This window comes from Helianthus annuus, chromosome 9, assembly GCF_002127325.2.
Source record: "Helianthus annuus cultivar XRQ/B chromosome 9, HanXRQr2.0-SUNRISE, whole genome shotgun sequence".
NCBI classification, from domain to species: domain Eukaryota; kingdom Viridiplantae; phylum Streptophyta; class Magnoliopsida; order Asterales; family Asteraceae; genus Helianthus; species Helianthus annuus.
Genome location: NC_035441.2, coordinates 117,052,216 through 117,064,190, shown reverse-complemented (window position 1 = coordinate 117,064,190; position 11,975 = coordinate 117,052,216).

The following is an 11,975-nucleotide window of genomic DNA, read 5'->3' as shown; positions in this document are numbered from 1 at the left end:
CATTGGTGTGTGAGGAAAGAAGAGAAATTTTAAAATAAAGTTGTTTTGTCGAAGATATTATTAGCGAGGTTAAGTCGTTAGGTTTTATCTGGTTTAAAAGTAGATCAAAATTCAAAGACATCAAGTGGAATGAGTGGTGTAAATTTATAATTATGTAGTGTAGTGGTGTTGATGTCCCGTTTTAGATTGGTCGTTGATTTCTAATGAAGTTTATTAAGAAAAAAGGTGTTGAATTGACATCCTGCACAAAGTTAAAATCTTCATATATTTGAAGGATATCGAGATATATTACATTACATGATACTTTTACCATAGCTATTTCTTTTAAATTTTTAATTATTTTATAAAATTATTACCTTTTAGAATATTCTCTGTTTCATTTATAACTTTTAAAATACGATATTTTATAAACTTTGGATTACGTATTTTTATCCACCTCAATATATACAAAGATAACACACTTCTACACCAACTATTTTCTTCTATTTATATTATTATTTTACTTACTTTTAAGAATATTTTGTTTTCGCTTATAGCTTTAAAGATACGATATTCTATAAAATTTTGAGTACTACATATTTTTATCTATGTCTTGATATAAATTTTACCTAAAATCAACTTTACATTAACTATATCTTTTATTGTTTTATTAATTAATTATTATAATTACTTTCTGTGCATATTTTGTTTTTCGTCTATAACTATTAAGATATGATGTTTTATAAAATCCCATATAAGGCGTTGCAACGTACATATTTTTATCTACATATCAATATCAATATAAATTATAAAATATATTAAAGATAATACAATTCTACACTAGCTATTTTATTTATTTATTTATTATAACTACTTTTGAGCATATTTTGTTTCTCACTTATAGCTTTTAAGATACGATGTTTTGTAAAATTCCGAGTATGTTGTTGCGACGTACATATTTTTTTATCAATTTATCTATCTCGATATTAATATATACCCAAAACTGACATACAGATAGTATTGTACAAGTGATCAAAGCACAAACACACATTTTATCAAGCCTACCTTTTTTTTGTTAATGTAGTAATACAATATATAGTTTTATAAAACTATGAATATACTATTGTGACGTACTTATTTTTATCTACGATTCGAAAAAAAAAGTTTTATTCGAATGGGTCAAATATAGTTTGGTTGATTTTTTAATTTAGCGTGAAGAACAGAACCAATACTGTTTGAGCATCGGCACGGGTACCATATCTGTTTTTATGTATGGCGGTATAAAATTCGTTGAAAATGGAGATGTATTCACAATAGAGTATTTTTTGATACCGTAAGTTGTAGCGAGTTCCTGAATGGTAACGCTACCATAACAAACCGATATAGGCCGAAAAACATCAGAGTCTATACTTGTATTCATTTCTATAGTTTTTTGTGGATGTAAAACACGTGTCGATATACTCTTAGGCATATCTCTTTCTGTCGATATACTAGGTGTTGTTACCATCTTAGACCGAACCGAATTGATATCAACCGAAAGCCCATTGCGAAGCGCGAGTATTCCACTAGTTGACATTATGGCAGAATGTTATCATAATTCAAACAAGGTGAACGTGGTTAACAACATCAGTACAATCAGAACCGGTATTAATATTTGTGTTCGTCGTTTTTTATTAATGTAAAACACATGTCGTTATCATTTTGGGCATATCACGGCTTTACTTTTTTGTGTTACATAAGAAAACTTTTATGTAACTAAACCATTATAAATAAACTTTTATATTTTGTAATACCCCTAATTTTTTCTAAACCAATACTAGCCAAACAATATTAGGATCCATCGTGGTATTCATTTTTTTGTTTTTTGTTTTGATACGAGTCAGTCTCAATACTTTCAATTTTTTCCGCTACCTGTACCAAAGCGGTTGCATACGACACTGTAACTTTGTAACTTACAACTTTATGCTTGTAACTTTTATTTATACTATTATAAACATTATTTTATGTTTTTTGCATATACCGAATTCTCGCCGCATCATGCGGGAAAATCCCACTAGTTTATTGTGGTGGACATTTGTTAGGGTGGAAGGGGCACTATCAGTGACCTCTTCAGTGAGTATTGTTTACCGATCGGTGAGGTGGCGCTGGCACAAAATCGGTAAGCGGTGAAGGAGGTAAACGATGAGTACTCACCGAATGAAAATTTGGAACGTTAGGAAAAATAGGACCGTTGAGGTTTAAAAAAATTGTTTTCTTATAAAACCCACACATTTCACTCATCTCACACACCACTCTCACTAAAATTTCTACACACCACATCATGGATAAACAAAACAAAGGTGAACCCAAGAAAAAAGGTACCGCTAGCCGAGGATCGAGTTCAAACCCAAGAGGACGCGTGTCGCAAACGAGATGAGACAGTTCTAGTGGTCCTAGTGCACCGTTTCAAACCCCATACGGATATTCAACAAACTCTCAACCTCAATATTTTTACCCCCAAGCTTCACAACCGACTTTTTATAACACCCAACCCCAACCTAATTTTCCGCCACAAATATTTTCACACCCACACGGTCCAACGATGGTTGCACCCGACATGTACGAATACTCCATGGAAGCGCAAAACTCATTCGATCCATTTGTATTAAGGAGCCCACCAATTCAATCACCAAGAGAGAATGTCGAGCGCTCACTTCCGATCTACGATTACAATGAAGACCAAGATGTAGTGGTTGTCCCCGAAACACAATAGTTGGATGAAGAAATTGGCGATGACGAAGAAGAATATGAGGTGGAAGACGAAGATGTTGGTGAAGCAAGTGAGCCGAAAGAAAAAGGAGGAAAGGAGGAGCGTCAAACTTGGACGAAAAAACAAGAAGAGGCCTTAGCTAAGGGATAGGTTCATTGTTCTTTAAGCAAACAAAAAGGCAACCAACAAAAAGCGAACAGTTTTTGGAAAAAAATTCTCGAGCATCACGACACAATGGTCGGCGGAAGTACACAAACCGTTCATCAAGTACATTCAAAATGGCTCCCTATGTTGAATAAGATAAACTACTTCAACAGCCTTTGGCAACAAGCGGTATAATCATGTTACATCAAAACAGAAGGTTAACGGGCAACAAGCTACGCCACCACTCTTTTCTGAATTGCAAATCCTAAACTTCCAAAGACAAACCCTTCCCCCCCCCCCCCCCCCCCCCCGCGGGGCTCAACAATTGTTGTGGATGATCCGTTGTACCCTGGTCAAGAAGTGGATAGCTTCTAACGCTAGAGAGCCAAAGGTATCAAAGGCAAAAAAGGACAAAAACATGTGGGTTATCTGCGCAAGCTTTAGCGTACTTGTCCACTTTCTTTGATTCTGTTTTTCTTGATGCTTGTCAAGTTTTAGTTTTTTTAAAAAGTTTTTGATTTATATTTTTTATAAATAATTTAGAAAAAATGTAATAAGAAACGCATTAAAAATGCATTTTAAAACGTTAAAATATTATGCTCAAAAGAAAAGAATTGGTGTTTTATGAAACGTTCAAACAAAGACGTCCTTTTGAGTCAGCACCTATTTGGCGTTTTCTTAGTGATGCGCTGTGTCCTAGTCACTCCTATTGTCGACGTCATATTGCCTCATATGCTTTTAATTATTTTAATATTAATGTTTACCCTCCATGTTTTTTTATATGAAATCCAAATCTCAACTATTAAGGGTGAAGGGGGTGCACACCTAATAGGTGAGTGCCCTCTCTTACGCCAAACCAATCCCCGTGTGCCACGTCAACTCCCCTCTTAAACTCCCCTAACACCCCCATTTGATGGCGCCACTCCCCTATTAGGTGAATTGGTTTTTTTTAAAAAAAAAAAGAAAAGCTGTGATTGGTCCCCTCTCTCCTCTCTCTCTCCTCCCCCTCTCTTCGGTGCCTCCACCCCCATTTGCTTCCCCCATTTCATACCCCGCCTTAATGGCGGCACACCCCTAACCGGTAAAACCCTTCCCCGATTCCATCCCCCGAAGACGCCCCCTTCACCCTAATATCCACAAATCATTCATTTTCAAACTTCTTATTATTGTTGTGCTGATTCACTTTGATTATATCATACTTCATAAAAATATTCTAGTAGTTAAACAGAATTAGTATAAAAATATTCTTGTAGTGCTGATACACGTTTTCATAAAATTAATAGAATTTGGTTATAATAATTTATTAATTTAACGCTTTAAACGACGTTTGCCCGAACACATGCTTGCCAGACTAACTATTATTCATCCTTCTTTTATCAAGGTATGTTGGAGACAAAATGCTTTGACATATTCAATGAAAATATTTCATTACTTAATTGATTAATGATTTAAAATAATTAAGAAGTTTTCCTAAAAAAGTGAGAAATGTGATTAGAGTTGTTAAGCACTTTAGAAGCAGTGTGAATAAGAGATCACAAGTTTATGAAATAATTGTCAAGTACACATATTTCTTTTATTATGGGGGACTATAGATGAGAGTTGAGATGAATATAAAAATATAATTTTACAAAAATATAATTCATTTTCTTTTAGAGTAGAGTACAGTTTCAATCCATGTGGTTTATACTTAATCACACTTTCAGCCTTCATTTGAAAAAAAAAATTCATCAGTTCAGTCCCTGTGGTTGTCGATTGCCCGCAATCAAGTCCCTAGCACTAACAGACCGTTTGTAATTCAGTGAAATAACTAAAATACCCCCATAACTTTAGTTACCATATTAGTCCCTGAACGTATAATTCATATTTTCCCTTCATTTTCAAAACTCTTTCCTAATCTAGTAACTAACCACCAATTATCCTTAATTATTCAGCAATATGATGTCATTAACATCAACAACCCGTATTAAGACTTGTAACTGGAATTGAACTTTGTTTGAAATGGGTTTGACCTTTAGAACTTGAAATGGGTTGACTTTTAGAGCCTGATTTGGGATTGACTATTAGAACTTCAATTGGGATTGAACTTGCAATTGTAATTAAGTTTTAGTTGTTGAACATGAGGCGCCTTCATTATCATAGGTTTGACCAGTTATTCTGGTCAAACAGGTTAAGCAATGCCTACCAAAGTGTAAGATCCCTATTTGAATTATAAGTTTTAGAACTTGAAATGGGTTCTACTTTTAGAACTTCAATGGTGATTGACCTTCACAACTTCAAGTGACTTTTACTTTCAGAAGTTGAATTGTCTTCAGTTACACAAGTTTGACCATTTATTCTAGTTAAACAGGTAAAACAATGCCTACCAAAGTTATAAGCCATGCCTACGAGATTGAACTTTAGTCTAATTCCTATTGTGCAAAGCAAACTATATCATCCTTGTTCTATTTATAACTAAGTAACATTATGCAATTGAAATTTAGCCTAAATCCTATTGTACCCCGATCAAGTTGATCCTAAAAACACTCAAGTGGCAAAATCCTTGTTCAAATGCTACAATTGATCCTAAACACACTCAAGTACTAGTCAAAGTCACTTGAATTTGATCTAAACACAATCAAGTAGTTAGATCCCAAACATAGTTAATAACTTTAAATCAAAGACAGTTTAATAAGCATCATTAAGACTTATATATCACCATTAAATCAAAGACAGTTTAATAAGCATCATAACAGATAGATAACAAAACAAGGGTAATCTTGATCATTAAATTCGAAAACCCAAAAAAGGATCAGTTGCCAAATAACCCTTTCAAACTGTTATACATAAGAAAGCCCCGTGTCCTCATACTCGCTGACTGAAACAAAGCTCGATCCTGAACCCCCTCCCCATCCTCAACAGGACCCGGTATTGGATCCGGACAAGGCGACGGGTCACCTACACCCTAATTTCAACTAGAATTCCATGAAAAACAAACCACACATCAATATAATATATGTGAAACCGATTTACAACTTCTGTTGTAGCTAAGTGGTGGCATTGGGTGAAGTTACATAAAGGGATAGAAAAGCGCAAGTGGTTCGAGACTTCTACCACTTTGCTGCTCAAGGGTTTTTCCCATCTTTAGTCTTTTTTTTTTATAGATTTTTAACATTTTTAATTGATATGTTCAATATATTGTATGCATTATACATAATAGTTGTACTCTTAACAACTTTACTCTATGGCCTTAGTTTCCTTTATTTATGCAAATTAGATAAAAACAAATATCAAATACTTTAATTTTGTTTTCTTTTTTCTTTTATTATTTGACTTAATTTTATAAAATATAGTTAGAAATACTTTCAATAAAAAAATAAACGAATCGAGCCGAACATTTATCGATACTTTTTTGTTACATCACGACCGTACTTTTGGGGTTTTCTCGTTCGTTTGTTGTCCCCCGCCGCAAATATTATCATTCCTCTAGGTCCAATTTTTTTTTGGGATACCTTGAATTTTTCTTCTAGCTCCACCATTGATACAGACGTTTTGGTGGAAATAATAATTGATCAATCATGTGTATAAATCCCAATTACGCCCCGCTGCGGTATGCACATATAATGTATATATGTGTGGGTGCTCGTGGGGCAAAAGTGAAAGTGCACTAAGTTTAACGTCATTTTACTACTTTCGTGAAAATAATGTTAAAAGAGGGGGATGGTTAATCATGCATCATGTAGTGGCGTTGATAGCCGAAAGACAAGAGAGTACATGCACTAATTGGCATTTGTCTTAATTGCCGAGTGCCTTATGTCCAAGGCTTGATGCAAAACTACCATCGAGCCGGAGGGTCTCACTGGAAGTAGTCTCTCTATTCCTACGGGGTAGAGGTAAAACTGTCTATATCTTACCCTCCTCAGACCCTACCTTAGCTTTGCTATTGGTGGGATTTGCCGAGTATGATGATGTACGAATCCCATCATACCCATTGTTGTTCTGTGCATCGACCGTGCACCATTAATAGATGATTTAGTGATAAAGATCTAGCTATGAATCAACTTCATCGTTGATGACATGTAGTCAGCTTTGTATATAGTGCCCTTAACTTTCATGTTAATGACACACAATCATCAACTCTTTATGGATTCTAATAAACAATGTTATTTTAGTATAAGGCTTGTATTAACGGATGTTTTTGGATCTCTTTGTATGATTAGGCAGCTTACTATACATAATGAGGTGAGTGGTTATTATAGGTATGCATGCTTAATACTTCTTTGATCAATCTTACTTTAGATGAGAATTCCACAAGTTAGGAATGTTTAATTATCTCCATCTACTATTCTAACTTGTTCTTTTCATAGAAACCTTTGAAAGAATTAGGTTTTTCTAAACACTTTGTTACTATATTTTCTTGAAAGGGTAATGTTTGGGATTAATCAGTTTTCTTCTTAAAAAAAGGCTCAATTTTGTAAGTTTGAGACATATTATAAACGTTGGGAAAATAATGTTAGATAAACACCGAAACAAATTAAACACACTATAAAGAAGCAAGTTATATGTGCATATATGTGTTGTAAGTTAGGCTTTGTGAGTTTTTCAAAAAAAAAAAATGGAAAATTTTCTTTTTAACCCTAAAGTTTTAATGTTTGACAATTTAAGTTTAAACTTCTTATTTTTGTTTTCTTTTAATCCTAAAGTTTTAATCTTTGACAATTTACCCTAAAGTTTTAATATTTGACAATTTAAGTTTAAAATTTTTAATCTTTGTTTCCTTTTTAACACTAAAGTTTTAATCTTTAACAATTTAACTTTAAAGTTTTAATTTTTGGTAAGTTAACCCCTTTGATTAATTTGACTTTTTACTTCTAATTCAAAAGTTTCCATCTTTTGCGATTTAACCACTTTGATTTTTTTTACTTATGTGTTGTAATCTTGACTTTGGAGTTTTTTCAAAGAAAAAATGATTATACATATGGTTGTTGTAACCTTGGCTTTGGAGGTTTTTAAAAAAATTGATTTTTTTTACTTTTCACCCAAAAGTATTTCATAAATTACTTTTAACCCAAAACTATTTGTTTTTTTTTTTACTTTTAACACAAAACTTTTTATCTTTTGCAATCTATCCTCACAACTTTTTTTACTTTCAACTTTGGTCCTTTATAGTTTTCATTTTCCGTAAATTTTTCGCTATATGCTTCGTTCTAAATTTTGTGACTTAACACATCGCAACGTGCGTCTTTGGTTTAGCGTTTTTACGTTTCGTTCTAAATTTTGCGAGTTAACAAGACGCAACGTGCGTGTGTGGGTGAACATTTTTACATCATCTACGTTTTTCCCGTTTGACGGGTTCAACACAACGTGCTTATCCTTAATCGATTTAGTTATAACTAAAGAATCCCGCCGCATTGCGGCGGGTCTTAATTCTAGTTGAAATCAAATTGCAGTAAGGGGTGACGGGGTGCAATCGGTGAGTTGGTGCAGGGATGGGGTGCACCGCGTGGGCATAACGCTGCCGTCTCCGTCGGTGTGTGATGAATGGCTGTCATCGAGGAGTTATCACCGAGGTGTGGAAGAGGAGAGAGAGAGAGATGGTTAATGGTGGACCACACCCTTTTCCAACCAATCATACATTTAATCTTTTTTTAAGAAAAAAAATAGTTTGGGTGGAAAACCCCCTAGTCTTTTTTTTTTTTTTTTTTTGAAAAGTGAACTTCATTAACAGAAACGCCGGCCCAAGCCGGGCCGACCAAAGCACAACCAAAACAACTACATATTAACAAATGAACACCACTCCTTCCAATCTAAACCTTTGTATCTAGACCTATTCACGAATCAAAGAAAACCCAAAGTCTTGACCTCACTCACAATACAATCAATCCTAATTTGTATATTGGAAAAAAACTAAGTTGTTCCTGGCCCGCCAAAGACACCAACAACCAATCAAAATGATACCTTGCACCGCCACCTTTTTTTTCTCCGGCACCCTTAACATCGAGTGAAAACCGATAAGATCCTTAAGAGAAAAAGCGAATATACTTGGGATTTTGCACCAGGAGCTAATGCCATTCCACAAAACCGAAGCAACGATGCATGAAATAAACCCCTTAGTCTTTGAGTGCAAAATAGAAAGTGAAGAAAGGAGTTGACATGACATGAGATGATTGGCTAGGTGAAGAGTTTACCGCTCTCCATATGGGAGCATGCCTTCCACCCTAAGTGTTATTTTTCGGGTTGTTTAACTAGTTATTACCTCATAGTTCACTAGTTTACTTGAATTATTTAGCTTGCTAAATGCTTGAGCTGATTTTGGCTTGAGTCCACAAGCTCTAATTTTGCCAAGCTTGAAAGTATATAAATTCGAGATAATTTGCCTCACGAGCTGATTTGCCTCAAGTAAGTCGCTCGTTTGCTAACATAAATTAGTTTATTTCCTTGTAAATTGATAATTTACTTTTTTTGAAGAAGAAATTGATAATTTACCCAAAAAAAATTGATAATTTACTACTATATTATTTGATAATCGCATAATTCAATTCTTTTAACCATTTTTGAGCTTCCCCTATAAAATAAAATAAAGGGAAATTGGATATAAGTAACCATAACTTTCATCAATTGGCCGATAGCACTCCAAACTTTCGATTTGTACAACATCACTCCTAACTTTCAACTTATTGGCCGATAACACTACCAAACTAACCCAACACTAACCCATTTTGCTGACATAAGCTGTCACGTCACTAAACTACTGCTACATCATAAAAAAAAAAAAAAGATAAGCCAAATGTCACGTCATCTGCCACGTCAACAAAAAAAGCCAAGTCAGATGCCACGTCGACCACCAGGTCATCAAAAAGTTCCATGCCAGATGCCATGTCAACAGACAAGTGCTACATTAGTAAAAAACTAACTGGGTTATGGTTTAGTTAGTTTGGGAGTGCTATCAACCAATAAGTTGAAAGTTTGGAGTAGTGGTGTGGTAGAAATCGATTTTTGGGAGTGCTATCGACCAATTTATGAAAGTCGGGTTTTTTAAATCCAATATCCCTAAAATAAAACATCAAAATCTAAAAAAAACAAGACAACTTGTCGGTCAAAAAGCTAGTTCAAATCAGAGGTGAATGGAATAGAAGCTTGGTTCCTGACTCAATCGTGTCAGGTCAACAAGCTAGTTCAAATCAAAGGTGAATCGAAAAGCTTGGTTTCTGACTCAATCGAAATATCAAGTTTCAACTCGTATCATTTATACCTCTAGCCCAATTTAATATCAACTCAAATCCCAGCTCGTATTATTTGTACCAAGAGCGGATCCAAGATTTTATTTTAATAGGTTCATTTTGATAAATTCTCTTTAATTCTCACTAAATGTTTTAAATTCTATAAAGTTCACAATGTTGTAAAACAACTAAACCTAATAGCAATATAAGGAGAAGAATAAGAGAATGAGGGAGTGTAAATCTTATTGATGTATCATACAAATACAATAGCTAGTATTTATAGGGCTTGACATTAATACAAATACATTAAAGTGATTGGAGTTAAGCATGTGAAGAGTCACAATATTATAACTCATTCATAACACTCCCCCTTGACTATCCACATGATTATGTAAAATAGCATATTATTCTTTTCATACGCTTGAAGATATATGTTGCCTCGTTAAAAACCTTGCTAGGAAAAGCCATTGGGATAAAACCATAGCCAAGGGAAAAAGAGTGCAGCGCGTATTTTCTCCCCCTGATACTTCTGTATCAGTTGTGTTGCCTCATTAAAAACCGTACTAAGAAAACCCAATAGGACAAAACTTAGTTAAGGGAAAAAGAGTGCAACTTGAATAAGTCTCCCTCTCATTTTAACATGTATCCTTTAAGTGACGTGTGTCCATCTTCCGTGAAAGTCGAATAAAGCTTTTGTAGCGAATGATTTGTCGCTTGATCCCTTAATGTGCAATCCTTTATGTTGAGCAATGTTGTATAATCTTCTAACGAGACTTTAGGTGACTCCTTCCAAAAATTATCATATCCACGACTGTGTTTCGTTACATTCCTGCATCTACAAGACTAACCAAACTTGTTTTGATGGGTTAGTAAAATATAATCAAATATCGTTTATACCTGAAATATTTCTTTGAACTCATTCCAATGTCTCTTCGCTTGACAAAGGTTATATCATGACAATAAGCTCAAGTGAAAGATATTATAACCATACATAGCTAGCAAAACATATTAATGCACTTATGCATTTAACGATGGTACTTCTAGAATGAGAATCTCTACTTTGGTAGGAGATGATAATATGCATTTCTTATAACAAATGACTTAACAACCTTTAACATACTTTAAGGTTCAACTATGTCCATACTAAAATATCCAAACATCATCTTCTAGATGTACTTGAGGGATTAGTAAAATATTATTACATATATACTCGAACTGCAGTTCGAGTAATAATTAGACCGTGCCAAGGTCTTTCAAAAATTCTCCCTCTAAAAGCTCGACAATTTCTCTCAATAATGCCTAGACATTATTACTGTAAATTGCGATTATAGTGAACTTTTAAAAGTAGAATGTTCATAGAACATAGCTAATTTAATCAAACTTATATCCCTCTTTATGTGAATATCTCGAGTTGTACAATACTCGTTTCGACTATTTAGTCCATACGTATTTTGCCAACTTCATATAATACGTCTTGAGGTTTTGACATCATTAATGCTTCTAGCATTATCAATCCATGAGGGAATTCTTTCCATCTTATCCAAATATGCATGTGCTTTCATTCTTTAGAAGTTTTTGTTGGTGCAGTTGTCTGTCGACTACATCTTCGTTCGAGTCTTAGGATAGGGCTGATTGTATAGTGAACGATAAACGTGAAATCATGTATTAGATTTAGGGTCGTTTTTAGGGTTTTTAGGGTGGACCGCTTTTATGACACTAATATGGATCGCTCATGTGTCATAAAGCTTGAACCGCTTTTATGACATAATGAGTGGATCGCTCATATGGCATGTCCATATAAGCGATCCAGAGGGTCTATATATATGTGGTCCATATGGGCGGCTCCAGAGGTTTGAGAAGTAGGTGTTTTTCAAGGTGTAAAGGCGAAGCCCTGTCCGTTTGTCTCC